This window comes from Melospiza melodia, unplaced genomic scaffold (assembly GCF_035770615.1).
Source record: "Melospiza melodia melodia isolate bMelMel2 unplaced genomic scaffold, bMelMel2.pri scaffold_37, whole genome shotgun sequence".
NCBI classification, from domain to species: domain Eukaryota; kingdom Metazoa; phylum Chordata; class Aves; order Passeriformes; family Passerellidae; genus Melospiza; species Melospiza melodia.
The window spans coordinates 2,446,589-2,464,602 of record NW_026948690.1 but is presented as its reverse complement, the minus strand read 5'-3'; positions in this window follow the sequence as shown (position 1 = coordinate 2,464,602).

The window sequence follows — 18,014 nt, the reverse complement described above, 5'->3', positions numbered from 1 at the left end:
CCCCACTCCGATTGGAGAACAGCTTGCAAAGACCCAGAGTCCCGGGAAGCTCCACAAGAGGAAAGGAGGCTGTTGCAGTACGTGGATGATCTTCTAGTAGCCACTCAGACGAGGGAAGCAAGAGAAGCCTGGACGGTAAGCCTTTTGAATTTCCTAGGACTCCAAGGACGCAGAGTCTCAAAGAGGAAGGCACAGGTAGTGAAACAGAAGGTAATCTAAGAAGGTAATCTACCTGGGGTAAGAAGTGAGTGCTGAGCTGCAGACATTAAGGCAGGGAAGCCGTATGCCAAACCCTGAAACCCCAGACAATGAAAGAACTCCGAACCTTCTTAGGCATGGCAGGGTGGTGTCAGCTGTGGGTTTATAATTATGGACTGTTCGTCAGACACCTCTATGCTCTTATTGCCAATGGAAACAGAAATCTGCAGTGGACAAGAGACGCCACACGGGCCTTTCACCAGCTAGAGAGTGCCCTCATGTCAGCTCCAGCTTTGAAACTTCCAGATGTAAGTAAACCATTCTTTTTGTTTTTCCACGCAAAAAAATATTGGGAATATTGGGAATATTGGCTCAACACTTGGGTCCATACCAGAGGGTAGTTGCTTACTTTTCTAAGCAACTAGATGCAACAGCCAAAGGATGGCCAGGTTGCCTCAGAGGTGTAGCAGCAGTTGTGCTGAATATTCAAGAGGCACGCAAGTTTACCCTGGGACAAAAATGACTGTGCTAGTGTCCCACACAGTGTCCGCAGTACTGGAAGTAAAGGGTGGCCACTGGCTTTCACCAACGAGGTTTCTGAAATACCAGGCCATCATGGTAGAGCAAGATGATATAGAGATAGTGGTGACTAATATTGTCAACCCAGCTTCTTTTCTCAGTGGAAATCAAGGAGAAGCAGTACACCAAGATTGCCTAGAAACCATTGCAGCTACGTACTCCAGCCGCCCAGACTTAAAGGACACTCCTTTGGACGATGCAGAGGCCTGGTTCACTGACAGGAGTAGCTACATTGCCAGTGGAAAGCGACATTGCAAAGTACACAGTGACTACCTGCAGAGAGGTAAGAGCCTGGACCCTTACCAACAGGTACCTCTGCACAGAAGGCTGAGATAAATGCATTGACCCATGCCTTAGAAACAGCAAAAGGCATTCAGAGTTGAGCATGCACATGGAGCCATCTGGAAGGAGAGGGGACTGCTGACCTCACAGGGAAAGAAGAGACAATCCAGCTGCTGGAAGCAGTTCAGCTACCTGAAAAAGCATATTAAGGCACACCAGAGTGTGAGCTTAAAATTGGAGGAAAGAAATGAGCTGGCAGATGGAGAGGCAAAGAAAGCAGCAAAGGGTGAGGTACAGATTTTCCTCGAAGGTAAGCCATAATACAGTAATACTAACCAAAAGAGACGTACAACTGCAAGGGGTGGGCTACCATTGAAAGAGAGCTAGTAATCCCTTCCCATTTTTGTGGTTACTAGTGAAAGAGGTGCACCAGAAAACACATTAGGGCCTAACTACTTTAAAAACTTATACTTTTATAGAGTGTGGCTCCTTTTTCAAAATGACCAAGGCTGCCAGTGATACAGAGTGCATTGAAATGAAGTGTTGATTTTGAAGCAGTAATTTCCACAGGCTTTCTAGAACACACATCTGATTGAAACAATCGTTGTATCGTTGTCAGGAATTTATATGCCACTATCACTCAGGTAAGCCGACAATGTGATCCTTGCCTCCAGACTAACCTCAAAATACCCCCTGGCCAAAACTCGGTCAGACTGGGAGAGGCCATGAGCCTGTACAGCAGTGGCAAATTAACTTTTCTGAACTTCCAAGGAAAGGGGGGGTATCATTATTTACTAGTATTAATGGATACATTTTCAGGGTGGCCAGAAACATTCCCCACCAGAACTGTCAAAGCTCAAGAGGTGACCAGATTATTTTTACAAGAAATAATACCACGCTTCAGAGTTCCGGCCACGATATCCTCAGATAAAAATTCACATTTCATTTCCAAAATAGTGCAAAAGATTAGTAGCCACCTGGGCATAGATTAGGAACTTCACACCCCATACCACCCCCAATCAAGCGGCCAGGTGGAGAGAATGAATCATTTGATTAAGCAGCAAATCATAAGACTGGGGCAAGAAGTTAATCTACCCTAGCCCAAGCTCTTCCACTAGCACTATTGCAAATTCAAACTAAACCTTGAGCTAAAGGAATGCTGAGTCCTTTTGGAATGCCTTATAGAAGACCATATAGAATACAAGGGGAATGTCCAGAATGTCCACCTACATGGTGGCATTAAGCAAACAGCTCAGAGTAATTGAGAAACATGTGGCTGGAACTTGGAGCAGGGAGTTAGATAGCCTGAGGATGATGTATGTGTTAAGTCTCTTACAGAGAAGACTTCGGAACCACAGTGGGAGAGACCACTGCAAGTACTTCTCACCACCTTCACTGCAATCAAAATCAAGGAGCAGAATGCCTGGATCCATCACTCTCAGGTGAAGAAGGCCCAGAAGCCCCTTCGGGAGTGACACCAGGAGACAATGAACTGAGACTAAAACGTACTCGGGCAAAATGAGTATATTGCGGTCAGGAGTAGCTCATACTTTAGTGTACGGAATTGTTTTGTATGGAATTATAACTGAAGTTTTAGAACTAGAGAGTACCTCTACCCAAAGCAATGCTGAATGGCCTTGGTCCCTGGCATTTAATCAGTATACTGGATCCATGGGAAAACCTTCTGAGATAAAAGATTTAAACATATCTACTGTAGTAATCCACGAGAATCAGGTATGTGAGGAGCAAGAATGGCAGGAACAGGAACTGTGGACACTTCAAGGAATCTGAGGAGAAAAAATCAAAGTAGGGTGCCAGGTCATCAAAAGGACGGCTTATGAGAGACCAGATGTAATTAGTGTCTGAACCTCCCCTGGTGTATATTAACACCAGGAAGTCTGTGATAACCTAAGTGAATCAGACTGTTGGTGTAATTTCACCTTGATACAGCCTGTAGAAGTGACCTGCCTTTGAGCTAGAGTTGCTATCACACTTTCATTTGAATTCAAAGTGGACACTGCACTTTTTACCACAGCAGGGCCTTATACACCCCATACTAGTTCAGACTCTACCCAAACTTGAACCTAACATAGTAAAGAATGTGACTGAAGAACAACTATTATTCAATCCAGAATGGTCTCTCAAACGTGTGGAGTTGATAATGCAAATTAACATCTCAAAAATCCAACCAGCCTGCTCCTCCTTCCTAAAAACTTCCTTCGAGGGCTGGACAACATGGTTACAAAAACAGGCATATCTCAGGAGCAGAACAAGAAAGTAAGGAGCCAGCTTTCCTGGTGCCTAAAGCCAGGAACACCAAGAAATCAGTTTCCTTACATCATTTTCCAAGCTGGTTGGCTGAACACCCAGGCAATGGCTGGTAAAGGGTGCTGAACTGCAGGTGGTGAATTAACCCAAGCAAGGGAGGTGATTTTCTTTATTTATAGCTATCCCTTTTCCTACTGAGATTTGGATCAGTGATTGTCCCAGTCTGAGGCAGTTGGATTCTGCTTAAAAAAGGTAGAGAGAGACTTCCCTCAGAGCTCAGCAGCAGGCTGTAGGATTTTGAGCATCATTTTGTGCTGAGTGTTTCAAGTAGCAGAAACCTGATCCCAGTTTCTTCTGAGGCACTGCAATGAATTTAGGCTCTTCTCTCAGATTTCCCCTTCATTATTTACTTGAGGCTTGGGCCTGCCCTGAACAGAGTCCACAGCTTGATCTTAGCTAGGGGCAAGGTGGGTGAAGTTTTGTAGACCAGGAGAGACATTCCTGCTTGCCACACATCTGGGAAATCAGGTGCTCTGGAGGGGGAAGGAGATTCCTGAGGTCTCTACATTTCAGAACAAACATCTGCCTCAAATATGACCTAAACCTCTGTCAGATACACTTGTGAAGTGTGTCTGAATTTGCAGTGTGAGCCCAGCACATCCCTCTGGCAGGGAGGGATGGTCATAAACAGAAAGCAGTTCCTGTTCCCCATAACAAACATCTAACTGGCATATTAGGGACAAGATTAGGAGTTTTAAATGGAATTGATTCAGAAATACTGGTGAATAAACTGGCCACTGCAGCAGGTAGCCTAACAAAATTGAAGCAGCCTTTTATAGTAATCTCTATTGGCATTAGGAACTAGCCAGTGACAGATTTCAAAAGTACTGCCAAAGTAAGGAAGTATGAAAAGGCCGGGGACCAAGACCACAAGATGATAGTAGAAGCACTTAGTATAGTACAAGATAATGTATCTTTAGCTTTCAGTTGTATACAGGCACAGTTATGGATACAAGCAACAGCAGCTCTAATCATATGGGAAAGGGGTGAAGGTAATTTTCCAATTCAAGAAATTGTGTGGGATAATGCAATTGATGTTGAAAGGAAGTTTCAAACCTGGCGGACTATGGTGAATTTCACCTATGATCCTGTTTCTAATGTGGCAACTGCCTTTGTGCTTACCATACATAATGCCACTGTTTATGTTATCCATCCCATCGTTGCTCTAGGATTAAACCATGAAACTTAGAATCCTGCACTGCTAGAGAACAGATGGGATTCATTTGTGAAAGCAATACTATTAATGCTCAGGATGTGTGTTTGGACACTGAGCAGAGTATTTGTCGCTTCAAAATTCATCCAGTCACTGACCAGAAAACTGTGCTCATATATACTGGAAAAGGGGGTATGCTTGAGAACTGCTTGTGCTGCTGTATGCTACAACGAATAGCTGTACTAACATCTTTGTCAAAAGCACATGGTGAAGCACTAAAAGACACTTACTGTTGTGAAGGTTTTCATTAAGTAAAAGAATTTACTTATTTCCTAGGAAAGGGGGGAATGAGACAGAGTAAAGATCCATTCTGAACTAGGTGAAGTGTCTAAGAGAGGTGAAAAGTCTGTGAGGCCAAAGCTGAAGGAAGAACTTGCATGCCGAGACAGCAAGGAGACAGAGAAAGAACAACAGAAAAGACCACAAGGTCGATTTGCCCCCGACTTAGAAATTCCTTTGATAAAGAAGACCTGGTGCTAAATGTCACACGGAATGAATATGTATGAACTTACTGTGAAACTGTATGCATATGCATTTGGAAGGCGGATAAAAGAAGACCCGAGGTCTTCAGAAGTACGCATGCCTTGTTGGGGGACTTGCGTCTGGCGCGCACCGTAAATAAACATACCGGGCTTTACAACTTTTATAAAGTTGTGAGGTTTCTTCTTTTCTCCGCAAAACAGTGGGACCTTGCCTGATGCAAGAGAACGGAACATCCGGAGCTTCTGTTGGTGTAATTTGCATGATTGCCATTCGTGCTGCTTCTTTGATGTCGCTTAACACTCTTCGTGGAAGACGCGCTGCTTGTTCCCCTGGGTTGTCGTCTGGAGGATCCCCTGCTAACTGCCCTTCTGTGAGGTTCACGTTTGGCCAACCTTGATATCTATTCTGCAATTCAGAAAGATATTTTCTCCACCTTTTTTCCCAGACGAGACTCTGTGTGTCAGTGAGAATCATTGCCACAATACTTCGAATATCATATGGCGTGAGGTCATACGTGGTGAATGTCCCTCTTAGTAGCTGTTTGAAGTATTGTGAATTCAGCCCAAAAGTTTGAGCCGCCTTCCCTAAGTCTTTGAGTGTCTCATGACCCATCCTTTCCCACCTTGGATTCTGTCCCTTGGCATCATATGTCACCAGCATTGTCAGATCTCCTGATCCCGGAAATAAATGCTTTTCCTTTGCCAATGCTTTTCTGATTCGCTTCCAATCCATCGTCTTCACTGGCTCTTGAAATTCCTCTTCTTGAGACTCCATTGGGATTTGCATGAATAATGGTGTTGTGGATGTCATCAGTGATTCATCGTACCTCATTTTTCGCCTTGAGGTTTTTGACCTCGCTCCTAAATCCGAAAAGGAAACTCGAGGGTCCTGTTGATATTTCTTTTTTGCTGTATCAAATGAATGCAAGAAGCTTTTTGCTGGTTCTGCTGCTGGCAGCATCCGTACCGGAACACCTTCTGATGCTGTGATCCTTATGACATCTTCTCCTTGTTGCTGTGCTTCATCTGAACTTTCATCATCTTCACAAAATCCCGAAGCCGATGGATAATCCCTGTGTTGTATTAACATTGTCTTCTTTGAAGTGCTTTTCCTTGTATAATGTTGGGAAAAATTGCTGCATTGTTGCAGTCTCACCACGAGATGGCGCTGTGGCTCCACCAAACAGATCTGGCATGTCATGCACTTCTGTCATCCTCCCACTAGGTGGCGCTGTCACCGGCCTGCCCAGCTAGGATGACGGAATGAGCTCGACTGCCCCTTTTCCGGTCGACTGCCGTGTCTTCTGCCTGGCTTTTAATTCAGCTGAAAATGGAGCTCGAACACCAGAACGTCTCCCTTGGAGGGATGAGCCTTGGACTCTGAGGGTTTTGACTAAAGGCACCAAGTCTGGAGAGGGTGTGGAGCCCCGGGACATAGAATCACGAGCACGGCCCCTCCTCGCCCGAGACGTCACAGGGGACCTGGCCCGCCCCCGCCTGCGTTCTGCTCTCTGCGCATGCGTGCTTTCCGAGCCGCTCCCTGTCTCTCCGAGCTGACGTCACTCTCTCCCCCTTGTTCCACCTCCGAGGTCTCCTCCCCTCGGTCTGTCCCTGACTCTGTCTTCTCCTCCTCTGACGCTGTGTCCACTCCTCCCACCGGTGTGTGCAGCCCGCCTCCCGCCGGCCCCCGGGCCTGCTCCGCGATCCGAGCCGACCTCCACACCGGGTCTGACGTCACAACCGCGCGCCTCCTGCATCTCTCTACGGTGGCCCTTTGGGGCTGCGCAGCTTCCCCCAATTCGCCGCCCATGCCTAACGCCCCCGCGCTGGTTTGTGACCACCCCCCCGGGTCTTTGCGAGTTTTGCCCGCCGCGCGCGTTCCCGCTACCCTGCCGGCCGGGGCGGCCGCCACCCCCGGCGTTGCGCTGCCAAAAGCCGCACCGGAACTCGTGTCTCCCGTTATCTCTTTACCCGCGCCCCCCGCCTGCACCGCCGCAGCCTGGCCGCCCTGCTCCGCCGCCACGCTGCCGCGAGAAAGCACCCCTCCCGATCCCTTCTCTCGCCCCTGCATCCCCCCTTTCGATCCTGACTCCCCTGTACTCTCTGGGGTTTCAGGACACTTTAGGAGTTTCCTGGGGTTTCTGGGTCTTGGGACCAGAGGCTTTTGTGGAGAGCATTATTAATAATTGGTTAGCTGAGAAAGGCCACACTGATATAATGCCACTGGTTAAACTGAAGGAGAAAAGTCAGCAGTCAGCAAGCTGAAAGGAAGAGTCAGCAGTGACCTTGCTGCAACATGAGGATAGGGAGTTGAGATTAGTCCTGAATATATCCTAAGAATATGTAGAAAGTATCAAAAGTAGAACCATAGGAATGTAGAAGTAGGCGTAGGTGCTGATATGTAAGCTGACCAATCCTGAGCTCAACTTTTGTAATATGTATGAAGCTCATTATTAACTGTATTTAACCTGCCGTACTGATCAATAAAATTGAGCCTGTGATGGTCAAACTGATGTCCTGGTTCCCTTCCGTCGACAAATGGTGGAGAATGCGGGCATAACCGAATCTCTGCCCTTTTTCTCGGATTAAAAGAAAAAGGGATTACGCCACGGTCGAGGAAGTTGGGTTTCGGTCCCAGCAGCCGGGACAGTGCCGGAATTTGAAGCACCCTTAACGTTCACAACTGTGACTTAAGCCAATACGTGTCCGCCGGAGCCTGGAGAGCTGCAACAGCGCGCGTTGATTAATAGGTATGGATAGGCAAGTGGCATATGATTTATTTACCGCCTATTTAGAGCAGCGTGGGATAAAAGGGATAGATTTAAAAAAGGAGTTACCAGGGTTATTAGCTTATGGCCATGCTAAGGGTATCTTTTCTAATCCTCATACAGTTCATGAGTTATCAGAGTGGAGAAAGTTTGGGGAAATATTGTGGGATACAGTACTAGACGATGATAAGTCAGCAAAGAAATTCGGGAAGTTATGGCGGGTGGTGTATAACACGTTACTTCAGCAGGTCTCTGAGAGAAAGGCAGCAGAAGGGGCGACAGAAGCTCATAAGAGGAATATAGGGTATGGTCGTGAAGATGATCCCCTGGCACCTTCTGTAACTAAGGTACTTATGCCTAAGAGTCCCCAGCAAAGTGGTGTGGAGGATTTCTCTATAGGCGCAGTGGAACCGTCTGCACCTTTCCTGTCAGAGGGGGAGGGCGAGTCGGATGGTGGGGGTAGGAGCAAGCCAGCTTTGCCTCCGCCACCAGCTTCAGGCGGGTCGGATGGTGGGGGGAGGGGCAAGCCAGCTTCGCCTCCGCCGCCAGCCTTGCCTCCGCCGCTACCCCTCAATGAGCCGGCTCAGGTTACAGCTTCGGTGGGGGAAGGGTTCATTTCCCCGCCAGAGCCGGCTTCAGCGGGGGGGCGGATTGCCCCCTGCAGGCTGGCTCCGCTTGAGTCGGCTCCGGTTTCACTGTCAGCTCCAGCGGGGGAGGGGGGGCTCCCGCTTCCCCCGCATGAGCCAGCCTCTGCTTCACTGCCCCCCCCGCGCGAAACCTCGGTGTCTGCACCGAAGCGCCAGCAGCATAGCACCCTTAAAGGGCCAGATCCCATCCCAGGGGCACACCGTGATCCATGGGGGGAGATGGCTAAACAGAGGAGGGAAGCTTGGGCTGCTTTGGCGAAAGAAGTAATGCAAATGGGGGATGGTGAGGCGGTGGAAATAGCTTCTAGTCTTGCATGTCCAGTTACATACACACCACAGTATGATGCACAGGGGAACCTTACGCATAATATAGCAGAATATATTCCCTTAGATTGGAAGCTGTTAACTCAGCTACGTTCTACGGTTAGTCAGTTTGGAGTAAAAAGTGAACCTGTTAAGCAAATGTTAGATTATCTTTTTAATACTCAGGTTTTATGTCCTAATGATTTAAGAGGAATAGTTCGGTTGATATTCACTCAGCATCAGCAGTTATTATTTAATGCCCATTGGCACGCGTTGGTAAATGAATCGGTTGCTGTACAACGAGCCCAGGGAGACCCATTACATGGGGTGACAGTAGAGGAGCTGATGGGCTTAGGGGCATATTTGCGTACAGAGGCACAGATGATATCGGGAGCTGATAAACTTAGAGAGTCTATGAGGTTGGTGAGTGCTGCAATAGATATGGTTAAAGAGCCAGAAGAGTTACCGGCTTATATGGGTAATAAGCAAGGAAGGGAAGAATCATTTGGAAATTTTATTGATAGAGCAGCTATTGCTATAGATCGGGCTGGTGTTGCAGGGCGCTATTGAAGCAGGTGTGCCTTGCAAAATAGCAATCCAGCAACCCAAAGAGTGTTAGCTACTTTAGGGGCAAACTGGACTATTGAGGAAGCATTAGAGTGAATGGCATTAATGCCAACAGCTTCACAGGCATTTATAGCAGAAGCCTTAAAGGAATTAGGATTAGGGTTGCAAAAGCATAGTCTACTCAAAATCAGGTCTTAGTTGCTCTTGCTCCTCTCCAAAGCAGCTCACTGGCAGTCACGTAAAGAGGCTCGAGACCATTCATCAAGTGCTACTGATGCGGCAATGAGGGACAGACACAAGTTACTGCCGTGACATCGGAGACACCAGCTGCTGCCGTGACATCACTGCTACCTCCTGTCTGCAACCCGCAACAACCGGGAGCCTCGGCTTGGATTTATCAGCAGCAGTAGACGTCACACTAATGACAAACCGACCTGAGAGGATACCCACTGGAATAAAGGGTCCTCTTATACTAAATGGACAAACATGTGGAGCATTATTGCTGGGACGTTCCTCTATAACTATGTTGGGATTATTTGTTTTGCCTGGTGTTATCTATGCGGACTTTACAGGGGAAATACAAATTATGGCTTACACCCTTTATCCTCCGATTAAAATTACAAAAGGAAAACGCATTGCACAATTGGTACCACTGTCACAAATGACATCAGGAATACAATCATTTACTGGGCAAACACGGGATGAAAAAGGTTTTGGCTCTACTGGTGTTACACTTTTAACTGTGGATTTACAAAATAGACCAAAACAAAAGGTTGAAATTACCTATGGGCATCAGAGCATAACCCTTTATGGATTATTGGATACAGGAGCAGATACTAGCATCATTTCTCCAGAAGCCTGGCCACAACATTGGCCTCTATTTCCTTCATCAAACATGCTCACAGGAGTGGGAGGATTTACATTGGCAAGCAGGTCGCCGTCTTTGTCTGTGTGCATTGAGAATCAACAAATATCTGCTGTGTTTTCAATTGTTCAACTGCCTCCTACAGTTTCCTGCTTAATTGGAAGGGACATTTTAACACAATTGGGAGTGGTGTTAACTAATCAGCACCCTTTGGGGTAATTGCCATTGCTTGGACTTTCCCCATTCCACTCACCTGGAAAACGGATACACCGGTGATGGTTAAGCAATGGCCATTAAAAGGGGAGAGTCTTATGCACGCCCATGAGTTGGTACAGGAACAATATACAAAGGGACACCTGCGACTGTCCACAAGCCCTTGGAATACACCTATTTTTGTAATCAAAAAGAAATCAGGGAAATATCGTTTGATACATGATTTGAGGGCTGTAAATGACCAAATGGAACCAATGGGGGCCTTACAGCCTGGTCTTCCAAATCCAGCTATGATTCCAGAACACTGGCCACTTTTAATTATTGACCTAAAGGATTGTTTTTTCACTATTGGCCTGCATCCTGATGACATGAAGAGATTTGCTTTTACTTTACCAGCAATAAATCATGGGGAACCAGATAAAAGATTTGAATGGACATCTCTTCCGCAGGGCATGCGCAACTCTCCCACTTTATGTCAGCTTTATGTTGATGCAGCATTACAGCCACTACGTCGTAAATGGGCAGCAACTATAATATATCATTACATGGACGATATTTTGTTTGCACAGCAACAGCCATTCTCCTCTTTACAGATTAACACCATTATAAATACTCTTGCCGCATATTCACTTGTTATTGCTGCAGAGAAAATTCAGACTACAAAGCCCTGGAAATATTTGTGATGGACTTTGACGGATCAAATAGTGATACCACAAAAATTGGAATTACAATTGGACATTAAAACTCTACATGATGCACAGAAGTTGCTGGGAGACTTACAGTGGCTGAAGCCTATTGTGGGAATACCAAATCACTTATTAGAAGCCCTACGGCCTTTGTTAAAAAGTGTGGACTCTACTACTGTACACCTGACAAAGGAGCATCGTCTTGCCTTGCAGCAAATTAGTAACTGTGTACAGCAAGGGTATGTGTCTCGTCGACAACTCGACCACCCCATTGACCTTACTATTTGGAATAGCCCTTGCCACTTGCTTGGTGCTCTCTCTCAGTTGCAAAAGAAAACGGGGGAGATACGGGTGTTGGAATGGTTATCACCACCACTACAGCATAAGAAAACAATATCTTCAAAAATTGAACAATTGGCTGCATTAATCGAAAAGGGGCGTCTCAGAATTCTTGAAGTGGATGGTAGAGAACCTGCTACTATTAGATTACCTATGGACAAAGAAACCTTGGACTGGTACTTGATAAATTCAAAGAATTTACAAGAAGCATTATTGATGTCACCTGCTAAAGTAGAGACTAGTAAATTAGTGCCTAGAGTTTTGCAATGGATGACAGAATGGAACTGGATTACTCGACCTTTAAGAGAAGAAAACCCCATAGAAGGAGCTATTACAGTTTTTACAGATGCAGGAAAGAAATCAAGGCGTGCTGCTGTTACCTGGCAAGAAAAAGGACAATGGAAGCATCAACTCCTCACAGCAGACCCTGCAGATAGCTTACAAACTTTGGAATTGTTAGCAGTAGTATGGGCGGTGTCCAACTTACAGGAGCCTTTAAATGTGGTCACAGACTCTATGTATGTTGCAGGAGTAGTCAAACGAATAGAGGAAGCAGCAATTAAGGAAGTGAATAATAAACGATTGTATGAGTTACTGATACAGTTAAGGAAAGCTTTACGGGAAAGAGCAAATGGTACCCTTAAGCAGTATATTGAGAAACATCAAGATTTGACAGATCCACAAGCATGTTTGGCTAAGGTTTTGTATGTGATTAATCATTTATGCATTTTTGGGGAAGATGATACCCCCCCTGCAATGAAACATCATCCGAGGTCAGGTCAGGAAAATACTAAGGAAACAGAGGTCTGGGTTAAGTATAAGAACCCAAGTACAGGATTATGGGAAAAACCTGCAAAAGTATTATATTGGGGTCGGGGGTATCTTTGTGTTTCCTCACCTACAGGGCCTTTGTGGGTGCCTGCTAAGTGGACTAAACCTGTTTTTGATGCAGCCTCTGGTGGATCGCCTTACAGAGGAGGACAAGGAGCGACTGGGGAAGAAACTGCTTCTAGTCCTACAACCACTACTGTTTCAATTGAAGGGGTACTCGGAAGCGGTGGACAGAGCACTGACACGTCACTATCGGACGGCCCGGGAGTTGATTGGTTTCATTGACTCATTATCAACTTTTCACTTAACATATCCAGCGAAACTACATTGCCTTGACTGTCACAATCCACATTGTGCTGCCTGGATAGCTCTACGTTGTGGGGGTTGTAAAAGAACTTTTTGGATAGAACAATCATTATTACGGGATTTGTGGTGTCATACTTGTGAACACGAGCATACGTGGGGAAAAAGCTGGCAAGATGAATTAAGGAGACAAACGGGGCAAAACGCATATATAGCTTTAAATCTTTATGAGTCTCCTGAACAGAAGGTTCTTGCTTATTATCGATGGGAAATACAATGTATTGTAAATAGAATTAAGGTTCAAAGTAAATCACGTATAGTTTCTATAAGGTGTAGGAAATTAGTACCTTTAACACAGCATTCAGTTGTAGGACCCTTCCAAGGGGATCCTGATAGAGCATTAGATTGCTGCATTGATAAGTTGCAAAAATTAAGTTTGAAAGTGGCAGGACCAGCGAAATTAGGAGCAGCAAGATTGAAGACAGATAAGAAAAAGAAGGCAAAAAAGGGAACGGTCTCATTTGAATAGGTGTATCAGTGATTGCTAATTAATTTTCTATGATTAGAACAATTTTACTGTTGTGGGACCCTCGGGAGGATATAGTTGTTGAGGAGAATAACGAACAAGAACTACGATTACGAAATAAGATACACCTTGTGTTAAAGAAAGACCTTGAGCTGTTAGCCTCATATAGTAAAGAGGCTGAAGAGGCTTTGCGATCACCACCATTGAATTGGTTGCATTGGGTTGAAGAAACAGAATTTTATACTGGTCCTTACTTACATTCGCTTCCTTGTTATGTTTGCAAAAAGGATAAAGATAAATGCTATGCATGGGTAGCTTTGCATTGTGCAGATTGTAATCAGGTTTATTGGTATTCACAGAAGTCATTGGGATATTTATGGTGTACATCTTGTTTTGGAAAGTGGATTCGAAATCATAGCTGGGTTAGAGCTCTTGAACAAAGTACTGGCCTGCCAGGACGGACAGGATTCCAGCTCTTTGAGAGTGCAGGAGAAGTGGTTATAGCATATCTTAGGTGGAAGTTACAGGAAAACCTTAGAATATTTGAAATTACTAAAGCCTCACGCATCATAGCAGCTCGCTGCAAAGCTGATTTGCCTTCAAACTTACCTCGTGCTATACTTGTGAGCAAGGATGCTGATTTAGAATTAGATCAGTATATTCAAGAATTGACTCAGCCTTACAATAGACAATCTAGCAAACCAGGGAAAAGACAGCGAAGAAAGAAAAAACAACGTAAGCAGAAGGAAGAAAAGGAGGAGCAAAGCAAGCAGAAAGAAAAATGAGGTTTGTTTTTGTTATACTGCTCAATGCTGTAGCAAGTGAAGCAGTAGGAGTAACACACTTTAGTCAACCAAGGGAAAATTTATGGGTAACACTTGCTAATCAAACTAACCAATCATCACTCTGTCTTAGTCTTGGAGGAGTCACTAACCCATTTCGAACATGCCTGGTGGGACTTCCGGTGTGGTCTCTGGGAGAATTTTGCAGTTTGATAAACAATCAAACCTTATGTATGTCTAACATGTCAAACATCACATTGCCGGTGCAACAAGGGTATACTGCAGGTCATAGTGATGGCTATCGTCAATGCTTACTAATCCAATCACTTAACACCTCTTTGCATTCTCCTCCTGAGGAATTGGATCTTTTTGGAAGTACAAATGCCAGCATATCTAACACTACAGCTGGTGGATGGTTTAGCTTCAAACTTTCGGGTGCTCAGAATTTAAACCAACCTAAAGAAACATGGGCCACCCTAGATTCATCCCTGAATGTGAGTGAATTCTCTCCACAGCATTACAGTCAATGTAACGGCACAAATATCACAGCACCAATGAAATTACCCACAGGAATATTTTTGATTTGTGGAGACAGGGCATGGAATGGTATACCAGCTAAACCACAGGGTGGACCCTGTTATTTGGGAAAATTGTCACTGTTTCATCCTAATGTGTCCTTGCTAATGCAGCTGAGTCAAAATTCAAACAGGAGAAAACGTAGCATACATGACTTAGACTGCAGCCAGATAGGAGATCCACGATTTTGGGGCACATTCAAACAGGTGGTGGTTTCAACTATCTTACCAGGAGGATCTGCCAATAAAGCCATGAATTTAGCAAAACAATTAGGATGCTGGGCAAGGGATGAGCTGAACAAGACATCACAAATTCTAGACATGTTAACTGCAGATGTGCAAAGTGTTACCCATGCTGTTTTGCAAAATAGAGCTGCTGTAGATTTTTTGCTCTTAGCACAAGGGCATGGATGTGAAGAGTTTGAGGGAATGTGTTGCATGAATCTGTCTGATCATTCGGTGTCCATTCACACTAAGATAAAAGAATTACAACAGGGACTTCACAAACTTAAGGAAGAAAACGGTTTAGGAATTGACGAATGGCTTAAAGGCTTGGGACTCGGACCGTGGCTGAGGAACCTTGTGATCTATGCTATAGGACTGCTGGGTGTAATTTTACTGTTTTTGCTTATTTTGCCTTGTATCTTTAACTGTATCCAAAACATGGTCAGCCGTACAATAGCAAAAACATGGCAAACTAATCTCCTTGCAAAGAAGAAAACGGGGGAATTGTGGAGAGCATTATTAATAATTGGTTAGCTGAGAAAGGCCACACTGATATAATGCCACTGGTTAAACTGAAGGAGAAAAGTCAGCAGTCAGCAAGCTGAAAGGAAGAGTCAGCAGTGACCTTGCTGCAACATGAGGATAGGGAGTTGAGATTAGTCCTGAATATATCCTAAGAATATGTAGAAAGTATCAAAAGTAGAACCATAGGAATGTAGAAGTAGGCGTAGGTGCTGATATGTAAGCTGACCAATCCTGAGCTCAACTTTTGTAATATGTATGAAGCTCATTATTAACTGTATTTAACCTGCCGTACTGATCAATAAAATTGAGCCTGTGATGATCAAACTGATGTCCTGGTTCCCTTCCGTCGACAGGCTTTGATACTATTTCCTGCTCTCTCTCCTCCAGAGCCCTTTCCCCCTGGCTGCTTGAGGCCAGAGCTAATTTTTTCTCAGAGCTTTGCGCCCCCCCTCCTTCTGAGGGTGCCGCAACTTTTCGTTGCTTTTCCAGTCTTTTCGACTGCACCGAAATGCCTTCTAGCATTATTCTTGCTGGCGAGAGCAGCTTTAACGCTGTCTCATCTTTTTTCGTTGCTAAGAGATATAAATGTCTGTTAATTTCCTGCCAAAACCCCACTTCGAATAGCAGGCATGTTTGTGCAAGTGGATAATTGAGCCTCACCCACAATAAAAGTTGTTTTACTTCCTTCTTTGGGATCCCTTCCGTGTATGATTCAGCCACGCCTTGTAAGGCAGACAAAATTTCCCGCTGTTCCTGGGAGAGTGTGCCCCCCATGTTCTTATTTTTGACCTTCTCACCGAATCTGTCGTCAGAGTGGTCCGAAGGCTCCCGATCTCCGTCCAGCAGGTCACGAGGGATGGATCCAGAGGCATCTTTCTGGTTCTGGTCCGGGCTGCTCTGCTACGAACTTTCTTCGGCAGAAGCTGAGAGATGTAATTCTCAGTGACTGCTGTTTTTTGCAGACTCTCCTGGCCGTTTTTTTTTTTTCTTCTTTCTTCAGGCTTCTCTCCTCAGGAGTTATCAGTGCTCTCCTGGGAACTCGTCCTAGATCGGAGCTGCCCTCTTGGCTCTTCAGCTCTTCAGGGCTGATCCCCCCCTGAAAGGGTTGGTGGGGAGTAGCCCACGCAGCGAACGCCACTTGTCGGTTTCTTGGCTGTTTAAGTGACCTGGAAAGGCCCAGGGTGGCCTTGGACAGCCCGCGCTTCAAAGGACGAGAAGAGGCTTCAGGTCTTTTCTTGGTCTCGGTGTTTATTAGTTCTTTATCTAAAAGATTTTCCCTTGGCCTGACAGAGGTCTGCGCAGCAAGCCAGCCATGAGCACACTGAGAGCCCCCGGGGCGGTCACTTATCTTTATACTCAAAATTATGTATACAATATTTATCAATTTTCCCCAATACCTTTTACCCTTATTGACCAGTGCACTTTTAGTAATAACCAATCCCAAAGTGCCAACATCACCACAGGAGATGGAGGCCAAGAAGAAGAAGAAGAAGAACAGGACACGCCCCAATTCCTCCATCTTACTTCTTTAGACCCCCCTGTACAGAAATCTTAAACCCTGTGTTTCACACTAATTAACCTATCCCTTCACCCCAGTGAAATCCTCCCATCCTCATACAGGTGTCGTCTCCCGTGTAGGATCAAAGTCCAGCCACCAGACACTTCTGGCAACATTCCAGGACTCCCGAGCCCCCCAAAGGTGGTCTCGGTCACTCTGCAGATCAGTCCTGAGGTGCTGAGATCCCACAGTTGTCTACTGTAGCAGGAGCTGTGTTAAAACATTTCACATCAGGGACCTCAGGAGTTCAGTCACATGGAAGCAGTGGAAAGGTTTTGCATCCCAGAGCACAAAGGAAGAGCCCCTACTTGGGACACAGAAAGGCACTGTGTCGGGCAGTTCCTGAGTTCACAGAGCAGCTGGGGAGGAGAAAGTGGAAACTCCTCTTGAAGACCTGCTTCTTCAACACTCCTTTTTTCAGGCATATTTCCCCAGTGCAGCATTCTCAGAGCTGACATAAATCTGTGTGGCAAAGGAATTTAGAGCAGCCCTTGCCTATGTAGTTAATTGCTTTGGCCATCTTGCCCCACGCAAAACAACACGTGGAACAAGGCATCATTGACAGCTGGGTTTATACCTGTTTGATATAAAGAAATGAACTTGGTGAATCACAAGTTCCCCTTTGAACATAGAAGACAAAGAAGAAAAGTGGAAAATAGGCAGCTAATGCCTCTAATGTAGAGCCTTGCAGGTGGCTGCTCTGCAGAAGCTCTGATGGGTGAGTGTCCCTTCATGCCAACAGCAAAGCTGTTCACTTGGGAAGTCAGACGGGACCCAAGCAAACTCCAAACCCCCTTTGCCTCTGAACTGTAGCAGAGATGTAGCCCAGGACTTGCCCTTCAGACAAGCAGCACAGAGCCAAGGGCTCCTGGGACTGTTGGGAAATGCTGATCCCATTCCAGCCTGCTGGGGATGGTGCATAAGGACTGCACCTGCACAGCCTCTGGTGGGTGTCAGCTGGAGGGTTCCACAGACAAGAGCAGCTGTCGAGGCACTCAGCGCTCTCTTGTGCAGGAGAGACAGAGACGAAGCTGAGGAGAGTCCCTGCCAGGGCTCAGCCTTACCCAAATGAGCAATGGATTCTCCCAGTGCTTTCACAGCTGCCCCACGAACCCTGGGATCCTTTGAGTTCAGGTTCTTTGTTATTCCTTCCACCAAACCAATGATCACCAGGTTCAAGGCATCTTTCAGGGCTCCTGTGATTTCAGCCAGCACGTCC